Source organism: Tamandua tetradactyla, chromosome 14 (assembly GCF_023851605.1).
Source record: "Tamandua tetradactyla isolate mTamTet1 chromosome 14, mTamTet1.pri, whole genome shotgun sequence".
NCBI lineage: Eukaryota > Metazoa > Chordata > Mammalia > Pilosa > Myrmecophagidae > Tamandua > Tamandua tetradactyla.
In genome coordinates, this window is record NC_135340.1 from 85,840,413 (window position 1) to 85,853,884 (window position 13,472).

General features: G+C 48.0%; 1 long non-coding RNA gene across 1 annotated transcript in view; it reads right to left on the reverse strand.

Annotated features, from left to right (window-relative positions):
• Positions 1-529: 529 nt before the first annotated feature.
• The window catches only part of LOC143655212 (uncharacterized), a 35,912-nt gene continuing 22,969 nt past the window's right edge, over positions 530-13,472 (reverse strand). Inside the window, exons 2-3 of the long non-coding RNA XR_013162112.1 lie at positions 1,499-1,622; positions 530-983 (exon numbers count right to left, since the gene is read on the reverse strand). This is a non-coding gene — a long non-coding RNA (uncharacterized LOC143655212). The remainder of the gene's footprint in view (positions 984-1,498; positions 1,623-13,472) is intronic.

Here is a 13,472-nt window from a genome sequence, read left to right on the forward strand (position 1 = left end):
TGGTAGGGAATATTTTCTAAGGCTGGACAATTAGATAGAACTGCTAGAACCATCCATACGGCCAGATACTCTCTCTATTTGGTATTTGACTGTGGCCAAATAGAGACTTGGCCCTATCTCTATTTGGCCACAGCCCCTAGCCCCCTTCACCCATGACAACGGACAGCTATGGATCCAGGCAGTGTATCTGTTAGGATCCTCACGGTACCAGGTAAGCACTGGGGTGAGCTCCTCTGCAGTGCTCAGCGGCCTGGTGGGCCTGCCCGTAGGTGGGCGACCCCAGCCTTCCCTTCCCTCACCCATTGCTAACTTGGAAGACAGGCTCACTGTCCCGACCTGCAGTGCCCTGTGCATCTAATACCTGCCCTGCTCAGCTCATGCCAGCCACACCCCCACAGCGTGTTCTCAACAGCTGGACCTTTGAAATCTACAAGACCTGACACCTTCCTACCAAAGGACATCTCCAGTGGGGTCAGAGCCAAGACCATGGCACAGTCACTTACAGTAACAGCTACAATTTATTGAGCATGTGACAGGGGTTCTTTAGCCACAGAGATGTGATGGGAAGCTTGGCCCCATCCAGGAAAAGGCCCCACCTACTCAGCTGGGGCATGCCCTTGCAGAGGTGACAGCGGTTTTAGGTAGAAACAGGCCTGACCCTGAGGCTCCTTCTTCCCTCTCAGGCAGTCCTGTGATTGTGTAAAGTCTCCTCTCCCTGCCTGCTGCCATCGCTGGATACAGGCAGCGGCTGAGGCGTGAGCTCCCCCATCCAATCAAGGGCCCCTGTATCAGTTACCTAATGCTGTGTAACAAATTACCCCAAATTTATTCTCTCTAGCGGTTGCAGTCAAGCTGTCAGCTGGACAGCAGTCATCTGAAGGCTTGTCCGCATCTGGAAGATCCACTCCCAATCTCACTCACGTGGCTCTTGGCAGGAGGCTCCATTTCCCCACCACGTGGGCCTCTCCATCAGGCTGACACAGCTTCCGCCAGAGCGAGTGATGAGAGAGAGAGAAAAGGGAGACAGAGACCAAGAGAGAAGTTGCAAAAGCAGAGGCTATAGCGTCTCATAACCAAATCTGGGAGTGACACACCATCACTTTGGCTATGCTTTTTCATTCCCACTGACCAACCCAGCAGGAAGCAGGATAGCATGCAGTGTGTGGGTGCGGGAGGTGGGTTGTGGGAGGGGGTGACCACAGCCCCCCAGGAGGGTTTGGAGTCAGGAAATGGGGACGGGGAAGGGGAGGGCAATTCAAAGTCAGGGAGACCTTAGGACTGTGAACTGGGGTCGGCAGTGGTTCTGTCTAACTGGACACACACCAGAGAGACGGCGATTGTACTAACCTGACTAGATCACAGAGCACACTGAAGGGTACTGAGGCTTTTGGCAGGACTGGGGTGAGGAGTGCGATTCTGCTCTGAGCAGATGAGGGGATGGGTTTTGGGGGGATGAGAACAAACAGAAGCTGCAGGTTTGAGAAGAAAGTGGGCTTACCCTTGAGACTCTGCCATGGGGCTGGTCAAGTGTTTACTGGGCGGTGGATAAAACCCCGTGGGAGGTGCTGTCCGGAAACCATCCTGCTCGCTCCCGAGGCTTTGCACCGGCCGGCGGGGAGGTTCTGGAGAAAGGACAGATGTCATCGTGGAGGGGGACGCTTTTGAGCTTTCTCAGAGCAGGAGAAGCACAGAGCAAAGTCCTTAGAGGAAGGAAAACGCACGACGGCTTTCTGGAAACCTTTTGCCATCCTCGCTGCTCACAGGCCCCGGTTCTCACCTTTAACGTCTTCGTGCACCTTTCCTCCTCGTTCTTCCCCACCGAATTTGGGGTTTCTGCATATCGCCAGTGGATTTTTACTTGCCCGCTTCAGGTCGATGTTAAGTCCACTCCAAGGCCCTGGAGCCCTTGCCAGGCCGCGGAGGTTTTGTCCCACCCCCCTCCTAGCTCACTCTCCTTGAACCGTCTCTCTTTCATCTCTGGCTGCCCCACATTTGGCTTGGTTCTAGTGGAAACTCCATCCCCAGAGAAGTAGAGGGAGAGACTGCTCCAGAGCCAGCCAGCAAATTCCTGAAGCCTTAGCAGGTTGGTTTTCATCAAAAGGCTTGGCGCGTCCGGACGGCCAGACACGTCTTTTCTGGGTAATGACATTTGCAGGCTCCAAGGCTGGCCCTCCATCTCCTGTGTGCAGTGGCCCTCTGACTTCCGACACCCAGCATCCTCTGCATCCCGGCTGTCCCAGCCAGGCCTACTGAGTCCTCTTCCACCTTCCAGGGGGTCGCCAGGGCCTGGAGTTCTACTGGATGGATGAGAAACCAATTCTTGCTGCTGCGACCACGGCAGCTGGGAGACAGTTCAGTTTCGCCTTTGACTTTGGGGTGAGTTCTAAGAAAGCCACTTGCCTCTCTGCTCTCAAAGCTGCCTGCATACAATTCTGCTCTCCCACCCACACAGACGTTGAGAAATTGATCAGTGAGATCATGTGACTGTAAGTGTCCACTGTTGGTGTGCCAATTAATTGCAGGAGTTTGTGCTCCTTTGGTTCGAGGGCCCTGTGATACCTGTATTTTCTTTACATATAATTTAGTTCAGCCACCCCCTCAGCACCAGTAATTTGAGGGGAGTAATACTTCTAGAGCAAGAGAAATATCAGCTCCTTCCTATGGTTGTCCACACTCACAGTTACAGTGTCATGGAAAGAGTTCCAAGTCCCCTTTTACAAACCTAATGAGCAGTTAACGTGGGGCCAGGCTGGATGCCCCTTGGTTTTCACCCCCACAGATGACATCAGTGAGAGTAACTCACAGCTTCTAAATTAGATCCAGCTAGAGGGAATTTGTTTTTCCCTACTTTTCTTTGCCACCCCCTCCTGCCTGCCCCACCTCTGAGTCTGGGTGAAGAATCTCTTGGATCAGGAGGCAGAGGAGGTTTTCAGGGTGCTGGCTACTCCATTTGCCCTCCCCTTGGGATGGTGAGCCTATGCAGTGGGATCATTGGAGCCACATGAGGTGGACTAACAGGGTGTACAGCGCTGGCTGCAGCCTCCAAGGGTGGGTTAGGGGACAACTGCACAGTGCTCATACTTGCCAACTGCCCCTGGGTGGCTGCTAGGCAGGACCAGTCTGAAGTCACAAAAATTAGATGCCGTGACCATTACTGTCCACCCCTGTAGGCGGGTGGTATCTGGCAGATACACCAGGAATGAACAATCCAACCCAGCAGGTGACGTAAGGCAAGAAAGAGCAAGCAGGTACAGTAGGTACAGGGTCTCATTTACTCATCAAGTCAACGTTCATTCATTCCAGAAATGTTTTGTGTATGAGGTGCCAGCCCTGGGGATGTGATGGTGAGCTGGATGGCCATGGTCCTGCTCTCCAGAGTTTACATTCTAGTGGGGGAGATGGTGGCAATACAGTATGACAAGTGCTGCCTGTGCTATGGAGTCTGTGAAAAAGTGTACCCAACCCAGACTAGGCACATCACGGAAGGCTTCTTGGAAGAAGTGACACTTAAGCTGAGACCTAAATGATGATGTTCTAATCAAGGCCATTTTGTTTGTAGAAACAGAGTTTCTCAAATTAACTCAAATAAAAAGATTGGTGATGGTGATTGGCATGGGGGTGCGGAGGGGTTGAGAGATACAAAGGCAGCACATGGAACCCAAATGCAGAAAGGGAGGCTGGCTCTCATGGCATCGGAAGCCTGGAACTAGGAATACTGAACAAAAGCTATGGTTTTCACTAGTCGGCAGCTGTATGCCCTCCCTCTCTTCCTACCTCTCTGTGATTGCCTCCGCTTTTTCTCCTTCTCTCCCCTGATGGCTTCCTCCACTTACTTTTTAGGCCTCAGTGTATCTGTCACCTCCTCAGAAGGCTGTTCATGGCCACACTAGGAAAGTGGTCCCTCGTTACTCTATCTCATCACCCTGTGTCTTTTATTTATAACTTATCATAAGCTGCAATTATTGCATCAGCTCATTTGCAAATTTGCTTTTCATCTCTCTTTCTCATGAACTTAGAATTGTGTCATGTAAAGAATTCAGACTTCATTCTAACTGTCAGGAGTAACATGGTCCATTTTGCATTTGCAAAAGCTCCTGAGACTGCAGGTGGACAATGGACCTAACATGGGGCCTGCCACAGAGTAAATGCTCAATAGATGATGGCCATTGTCACTGAATCAAGAGGGTTGTTAGGAGACTAACGTTAATGGTCTGGTCAAGAGATGACGGTAAATTGGGTTAGAAAAGCAGCAGGGCAGATGGAGAAAATTAGATCATTCCTAAACCATTTAGGAGGAAGAATAGAGGAGACTTGGTGCCTGGTTAAATGTAGGGAACAGGGAGAGAGGGGGAGGCAAGAACCACCCCAGGGTTTGGGATATGGCCACAGGGTGGTTGGAGGAAGAGATGATAGCATTTCTGTCACCATGAGTTTGGGATCCCTGAGGGGCATGAAAATGGAATGTTGGTGATCTATGGTCCTGAGATCCCTGGAGAACTTGCCTGCAGATGCAGATTTGGAAATCTTTCTCATAGAAAGAGAAATGGAAGCCATGGAGATGCTCCCAAAGAGAGAGATGAGAAAATGGCTTGGGACAGAACCCTGAGAAATATCAAATTTGAAGGAATGATAAGAGGAAAATAAGCTTGCAGAGGAGACTAAAAGGAAACAGTGGCCAGGGAGAGAGGAGGGAAACCACAGGAAGAGGTTTCAAGGAAGCCACACAAGGAGTATTTGAAAAGATGGAGAGGGCCAGCAGTGTCAAATGCTGTTGTGAAGTCAAGCAAGATGAGAAAAGAAATATACCCCCCAGACTTTATCGACAATGGGGCCATTGGCAATCTTGGGCAAAGCTGTTTTATTACAAGGGGGAGGGGGCAAAAGCCAGCCTGCAGTGGGGAGTATGGGGGTAAGCACCGTGAGTGTGGACAACTCTTTCCAGAATTTGGGCCAGAGAGAGAAGAGGAGAGAGCATTCATAGACGGTGGAGTAGAATGAGGAATGGAAGAGAGGGTTGTTTGCTCATTTTGAAAATAGGAATGATGTGAACAAGCTGCATGGTCAACAGAAGAAGGAGGAGAAGTTGAGAACACAGGAAAAAGGATGAAGAAAGTTACCTTCTGCCAAAGAGCCCATGGAAGACGGGAGGGAGGAGAAGCAGCTCGACTAGGAAGGGCCCCCCTCCAGCTGCTGAGAGGGCCCCGGGAGCAAGTGATCCCACCTTGGCAGCCCGGCTGGGAGCAGAGAGCTGTGGGAGCAGAGAGCCTTGAGAGAGGCTCGCACCCAGCAACCTCCCGACCCACCTCTTTGTCACACACCCAACCCTGCTGCAGGGGTTCACGTCCACAAGAGACCTGCTCAAATGTCACACCCTTAGAAAAGCCATCCTGAACCTTCCAAGAGGGACACAGACCCAGAGACATACTCTCCCAGCACATCACACTTCTTCAGAGCACTGTTCTTTAAAACCCGAATTACAGAGAGACGAAAGGATTCTCTTCACTTCAGGGCATCCTGCCATCATCCAGCCATTAAAATAAGAGACCCCTGGGGTAGGCTTAATAATGCCCCCCTAAGGTATCCACATCCTAACCCCCAGGACCTGCCAATATGTTGCCTTTCACAGCAAAAGGGACTTTGCAGATGTGATTAAGTGAAGGATTCTGAGATGGGGAGGTTATCTGGGATTTTCCAAGTGGGCCCAGTGTAACCACAAGGGTCCTTGTAAGAGGGGGCAGAAGGGTCAGAGTCAGAGATGGACGGTGATGTGATGAGGGAGGCAGCCTCGGTGAAGGAGATGTGACAGCGCTATGCTTTTGACTTTGAAGATGGAGGAACGGGTCACGAGCCAAGGAATGCAGGCGGCCTGTAGACTAGAAACTGGCAAAGGCAAGGAGACCAATTCTCCCTGGAGCCTCCAGAAAGAGCTGACAACTGAACTTTAACCCAGTGAGACTCATTTTGGATTTCAAACCTCCAGAACTATAAGCTAATAAATCAATGTGTTCTAAGCCACTAAATCTGTGATAATTTGTTACAGCAGCAATAGAAAACTAATACTGCCCCTGTCTTGTTTTACTTTTTGCATTCACCTCCCCATCTTATTCCAGCTCCCCTCCCTCACTGCAATAGATTTAATATATGCCCTATATCTATGGGCATGTCTTGAGAAAACATACCATGCCTTTATGGGCTGTCTATGTTTTAAATTTTCATAAATGTTATTGTGCCTTTGCTCTCACGCTTTCTTACTTTTGCCACGCAACACTAAATTTTAGAGAACCTATGACTATTGCTATGTGTACATCCAGTGGGTTGCACCTGCCTATTACATGGGATTCCACAGTATACATGGACCACATTTGATGCATCCGTCCATCTAAGTTCAACAGTAAGACTGCCGCCGATGTTCTGTAGCTGCTGACATTCCTGAATGAACATCCTCACTCATCATGGACCTGTGAGAGCATTTCCCTGGATGGTGCACCCAGAGGTGGATTGTTGGTCTGTTAGTTTATTCACTAAGTGTTGCCTGTTGCTCTCGGGAAAGATGCTCCTGTTTGTACTCTCACTAGCAGTGCACGATGGCTCCTGTGGCTCCATTTCTCCAACAATGGTTGGTATATCCTTCCAAGTCTTGCCGCTCTATGGGGATAAGGGGACATGTGATAATTGTTTAACTTTGCACTTCTCTGAGGGCCATGGACTCGGCAATTCCTTCACATCCTTCTTAGTCATTTGGTATATTTCTTCCATGAATTGCTTATTTATCTTCTTTGCCAATGTCTCACCTGGAATTGGTTAGTGTCTTAACTTGTTGCTATGCAGAAGCTCCTTAAGTATCTTTCTAGACTTAGTCAGTGTTAGTCACTGCAAGTGATTTTTCCCAGTTTATCATCCATTTAACTTTGGATATTATACCCTTTATTAAATAAAAATTGCTAATTTTGAAGTAAATGGATAAAAACTTTCCCCTTTTAAGATCTGTGCATTTGGAACCTTGTCTAGCAAATCAGTCCCTACCCCACAGTCAAAAGATATCCTTTAGGCTTTACAGATTTACCTTTCGCATCCAGTGGGTGTTTACCTTTGTCATACATTTTTGCAACTTGGTCCACAAATGTCTAGTTAATTCTTCACTTGATTAATTCCTAAATGATTTTCTGATCTGTTGCTATGGTGAAGAGAAGCTTATTTTTTTACTATATTTTCCAGTTGATTACTTCTAATTTAGAGGAAAACTTATGAATTCTGTAAATTGATTTTATATCCTGCCATCTTGAGGAAGTATATATTTGTTAGTTCTTTTAGATTGTCTGTTGATTGTACATTTTTATTTGTAGACAATCAGATTATCTACAAGTGATAGTTTTAACTCTTCCATTGCAACAGTTATCTTATAATCCTCATTTCTTTTTCTTATCTTATTGCATTGACCAATACTAAGTTGCACAATAATAGTCATGGCAGGCATCCCTATCTTATACCTGAATATGGGAGATGTGTATCTAAATGATTTTTTGTTTGTTCGTTTCCTGTAGGATTTAGTAGAGAGTCATTATCAAGTTAAAGAAGTTTCCTTCTATTTCTAGTATCTGAAAATTTTTATCATAAGGAGAGGCTAAGCTTTTCAAATACTTTTTAAAGCATATCTTGAGATACTTGTGTTTTTTCATTGCATTAATGTAGTAAGATTTCCTGATACTCAACCATCTTTACACTCTTCAGAAAAGCCCTCCATAATCATTGTGATGGTTAAGTTCACGTGTAAACCTGACTAGGTTACGGTGTCCAGTTGTTTGGTCCGGCAAGCACTGACCTGATTGTTACTCTGAGGATAGTCCATGGATTTAAATCATTAGTCAGATGATTGCATCTGCGGCTGATTACATCGCCAATCAACAAAGGAGATTACCTTCAGCAAGGAGAGAAGTCACATTTAATCAGTAGAAGGACGTAAAGGGAGAGCTGATGATCTCAGCAGTCAGAAAGAATAATTTCCATCCCTACCCCAGTTTCTCCCGGGGAATTCACTGAAATTGTCATCAGAGCTCCCATTGCGTAGCCTGGGGAGAATTCAGACTTGAATTCTCTAGCCTATAGAATTCAGACTTGCCAATTCCCACGGTCACGTGAAGCAATTCTTATAATAAGTCTCACTATATATATATCCTGTTGGTTCTCTTTCCCTGTAGAATCCTGACTAATCTAATCACAACACGTTATTTTAAAAGCACTTTATTGAATTCCATATGCTCATATTTTGTAAGGGATTTTAACAACTATGGTAATAAGTAAAATAGTCTGTAATTTCCTTTCCTTGTACTGTCTACAGAGTTTTGAAAGCAAGGTTACAATGGCCTCATAAAAAGAGTTAGGCAGGTTTATTGCTTTCTATTAGGATTTCTTTTAGGATGATCCCAGGCCTAAAATTTCTTTTTAGTGCTACCCAGGCCTAAAGAAGTTGGCTGAGCTCATCTCACCACGTGTTTTCCTCAAATCAAGCTTCTCCTCCAAGAATAAAATAAGGCCCCTCAGGGTTGTGGTTCTACATGGGTTTTGAGCCTGTCCCTAGTTTATCAGAGCGAGTTCACCAGGACTGCTAACAGAGATATTGACCGAAAGAAGCATGAGTCACCAAACAGGCAGCAGCGCCCCCTGGGAGCAGCCTCCTTTTGCAGCAAAACCCAACGCTGGGCAGGGGGCTCAGGGCAGGAGCCAGGGACTCAGAGTCAGGTTCAAGCCAGGTTCTGCCACTTACTGCTGTGTGACCTTGGGGAAGTCACTTCCCTTCTCTGGGTCTGGGTCTCTAAAATGGACTACATGGTTTAGAGATTATTTGAGGCCCCTTTTCCAGCTATTATTTGTCAGTACTTATGGAAAACAGTCAAAGGCAGCAAAAAGACACAAACAGTTCAGAGGAAAAACCGAAACAATGAAAGAGTGATAAAATTCAGGTTTTCCTAGATTCTATCCGTAGCTCTACATGGACGAAAAATATTAATAATGGTGTGTTTTATTGCAAAGCAATGACTGTCCCTGAAGGCCCACATGCCCTTGGGGGCAGGCACTGTGCCCAAAGGCTATGCCTTGGCCAACATACGTTCATCCATTCGGAGGGCGGGGGGAGTTGGCAATTTCTCTTGCTTTCGGTAACATCACCTGGCATGAGATAAGCAACGCTTTGGCGGGTAGCTCCATAACAAAACACAAACCAGCTTCAGCTACACGTGGGTGTCTTCCTTTCTAGCATCTTGTAAAGCATTTGGTAGTGACTGTGAAACAAATTAGGAAATGTATGTTCATTCTTCCAATTTCCTCCACTAATATCACATTGACATCTGCTATGCTCTTCTGTGGCTTTGTGTGTGCAGATTTTTGCTTCAATGCGGAATCATAGTTGCTGCTGTTGTCCCTCTTTGTTTGCTTTTTTTAAGAGACTTCAAAGAGTAATTAAACTGAACATACGTGGTACCAACAGTACAGAACAACGCACGGTGTGCACATCCCTGGCCGAGCTCATATGTGTAAACTATATCATGACAGCCACCTGGCCAAAGGCAACTCGTGAGGCTCCCTGGATGACAGACACATCCTGAGTTCAGAAATATTAAAATGTGGGGAAAACGTGCTTCTTGGAATTGACGGAACATGGTAATACAAGGAAGGGGCCGATTACTACAAAATGGAAATGATGTGCAAATTGCAGCCCATCACGGGTGTTTGCAGACATGACCCAGGACCCCGTCCTGACCCTGCTAGGAGCGAAAGTGAGGTGCACTGGGCCGCCCCCCTGCACCCTCTACTTACTTATATGACCAACGGCACAAACCCAAGATCTGGCTGCTCTAAGGCTAGGCTGGCCAGGGTGGAATAAGCCAGTCTGGGGCTGGGGTTAGAGGTCAGCCTGTGGTCAGCGAGTGGGTCATTCATGGGAGTTAGGGGCAGTCTTTGAGGGTTGGGGTCAATATTTACGCACGGCTCGTGTACAGGGTTGGTCTCGTAAGTGTAATTAGGGATGAGTCAGTGACTGGGCCAATGGTCAGCCTGTGACTGCGGCTTGGAGTCAGCCTGCGTCTGGTTTGAGCCTGGCCCGGGCTGAGATGTGTCCGTGGTGAAGCTGGGAGTCAGTGGGTGGGTGGAGCCATGGAGCAGAGAGCAGTCCAGGTGGGCCCGGCTCCGGCCTGGTCCCCACGAGCAGCCCTTGGTACCCGAGGCCCAGCAGAGTGCTCCATGCCTGTCCCCTGGGCCTGGTAGCCTCTGCTCCGGCCATCTGTATAGCTGTGCTCTCGGCAGATCCTTCCGAGCAACTTGGGCCCTGCCCGCCTCACAGCGCCTCCCTTCCAAGCCCTGGGGGTCCTGTCCCTTTGCTCCCCAACACAGCACCACAGCACTGCTGGGAGTCAGCTCTGCCCAACTCACCCAGAGCCAGGCACCATCCCGGAAAGAGACGGGTGGGCCGTGGGGCCCAAGCCTGAAGGTGCCCCCACGTGCTACCCAGTGGGGGCTGCTGTATCTCCCGCCACAGAACGGATGATCTTGGGGAAGTCACCTGCCCTCTCCCAACTCCAGTTTTCTTGTTTGTAAATTGTGAATCAGCACATCCGTGAGGATGAGCAAGAAAAAAAAATGTTGGAAATTATTGTGGAAACAGTCAGCTGCTATTATAAAGCAGGTGTGGTGGTGATAGAGAGGAGGGTGGAGGAGGTTTGTCCTCTCCTGGAGCCTCACGGGGGCATGGGGCATGTGCTGCTGCAAGCACAGAGGGACAAGTACTGGTTCTGGAGCCGCACACGCCTCAATTCCTGGCTCAGCTTCCTCTTAGATATGTGTCTGGGGGTAAGCAGGCTCTGCAAAAGGAAACACCAGTAACAGCCAAACACTGACAATATTTGAGGAACGTAATTATGAGCTAAGCTTCCCATTTAACCCAACCTTTAAACCCTCCAGCTTTGTGCAGATGAGGATACTGGGGCACAAAGAGGGCAAGTCAATTGTGGGAAGTGGCACTGAAAATCAGGTGTGGGGCGTCACCTCACGGCTGCGTGGTTCCCAGGTCGTTACTCAGGTGCCCTCCTGAGTGTCACCTGGGGATTTGCACACAGCACCTGCTCACCAGATGGCAGCTTTCTTCAATATTGGCATTTCATGCTAAAGAGCCCAGGAGAACCACTTGTGGGAGCCAGGTATTCCCGGCACTGCACCCTAGCCCATCCACATTTACAAAGCCCGTCCACAGACAAGATTCCATTTGCTCCTCAGAACCTAGGAAATGAGCAGGGGCGGTATTTAGTCAGGATAAGATGGGCTGTGCTAAAACAACACCTAATCCTTCCGATCTCAGTGGCCACTCCCAGCAGAGGCTTTCTCCTCCCTCCCCTCAGACATCAATATGGCATGGTGGCTTTGTCTCTTCAGGGACTCAGGGACCCAGGCTGCCTCCATCTTGTAGCTCTACCGTCTTTTTCTCCACAGAAGGAAAAAATAGGGCTGTGGGATCAGGAGCATGTTTGTAAGGAACAAGTCTGAAATATGTTCCCTCTCCACTGCTTCCATCCTGCTGGGAGGAACTCAGTTGCGGGGTCCCCAGTCGAACTGTGAGGGAGCTGTAGTTCTACTGGGAACCCAGAAAGAGGAAAAGGGATGGGGAGCCCATAGCATCGCTTGGCGGCACAATGTGTTGTCATCCCTATTATACAGATGTAGAGACTGAGAACTGAGGATCACATGACTCACCCAAAGTCACGTGACTCAGCAATCACGTGACTCCTATTTCGGGACTGGTGCCTGAACACTGGACACCTCATCCTTCTCTCCTCCAGAAATATTCTCCTGCTGTTGGCGTCACAGCATAACCATATTGGATCATTTAGCTTCCTACTTGCCAGGCACTGTGCAGAGTCCTTCATACACATCATTTCATGCTATCCTCATGACAGACTTTAAAAATGGAGGTTTGAGGTATCGGTAGCTGAAAGCATTCAAATAGAGCCGAAAAGCAACTCTGGAGGCAACTCTTATGGTAGCTTCAGCTAGCTATTGCTAATTGTCATGGTTTGCCAACCCCCAACCAAAACCATTCCTGCCAACCTAAAGAACACCTAGGACTCTATCTGAGCTTCTGCAAAGGCTCCATGCAGTAAGGTAACTTACCAGAACCTACAACCCCCAGATGGGTCCCTGGACCAGATAAGCCCTGAAACCCAGAGGGGCCAGCCTCTCCAGAACATCAGATAGTTCCATCTCCCTACCCCATGTTATTGACAGCCTCTTCAAACATACGAAAGTTATAATGGCCACAGCCCAGATACCCCTAAAGATTGGGAGAAGGATCAAAGAAGAAGGAGGAGTTATAACAGAGAAGGTAAGATGTAACAAATGAGTATGACTACTGAGTCATTATATTGATATTTCTTTTAGTCTCCCTTGGAGTAGCTAGGAGGAGAAACCTAAAATTGTGGAACTGTAACCCATACTAGACTCTGAAATCTGTTCTACAATTCATTGTTGCAGTGTGCTTTGAACTGTATTGCTTTTTTGTATATATTTTCTATTTCTTGATTAAAACAAACAAAAAAAGCCAGAGGAAACTGAGGCTCAGGGAGTAGAAGTGACTTGCCAGTAAGTGGCTGGGACAAGATTTAACCACAAACCTGCCTGACTCCAAAGCCCGGGCAAAACCACTAAGTGGCACTGAAACCTCGCCAGGTCAGGGGTCAGACCTCCTGATTTCTGGACCTTTTGTGGCCTGCAGACGACAGCTTTGTGTGAGTTTGAACTTATCCAGCATTCTTATTTGCAGAAAATGAAATCTCTTACTGAGCCCACGGCCTGGGGGTAGCTGAGGATCAAATGAGTGGAAGAATATATTGAAAAGGTCAAATTGCTGCATAAGTGGAAGAGATTTTTAATATCTTCAAAATGGATTTTCTCCCATTTCTCTTTTCCTGCTTTCGTTGCCCCTCCTCAGTGACAGAATTAGGACAGTAATGATGCTTATTCTCAGGGCCTGTCCCTGGAAAGACCTCTCCTCCCAGCCCCCTGGGGCTTTCTCCAGTGTTCCGGCTGTCGCCAGGGGCCGCGGGGGATTGCCGCAGTTTCCCTCCCCAGCAATGGAAATAATTAGCTCCTTTCTGCCTGTTTGGGTGGCCGTGCCCAGTTGGGGTCTTAAATACGAACTCTGTTTGCCTCGCGTTTTCAAACCCTCGCAGGTTCTATTTTTACTTCCCTCACTGGAGGAAATCTCTGGAAGGCGACGGCTGCGCAGAGGCCCTGAGTAATTTCCCCTGCCTTTAAATATTTTTTCTAAGGATGTGTTTGAAAAGGACATTTAAAAAAAAAATTCCATGACTCTAGAGGCAAATTCCAACATATTTTTGACTGCTTTCCACTTGGAAGGCAACCTTCCCTTTGCTGGCCCGAGGACCTGTGTCGAGCTGTCTGTTTTGCAGCTGGTAGCCTGGCCTCTCCAA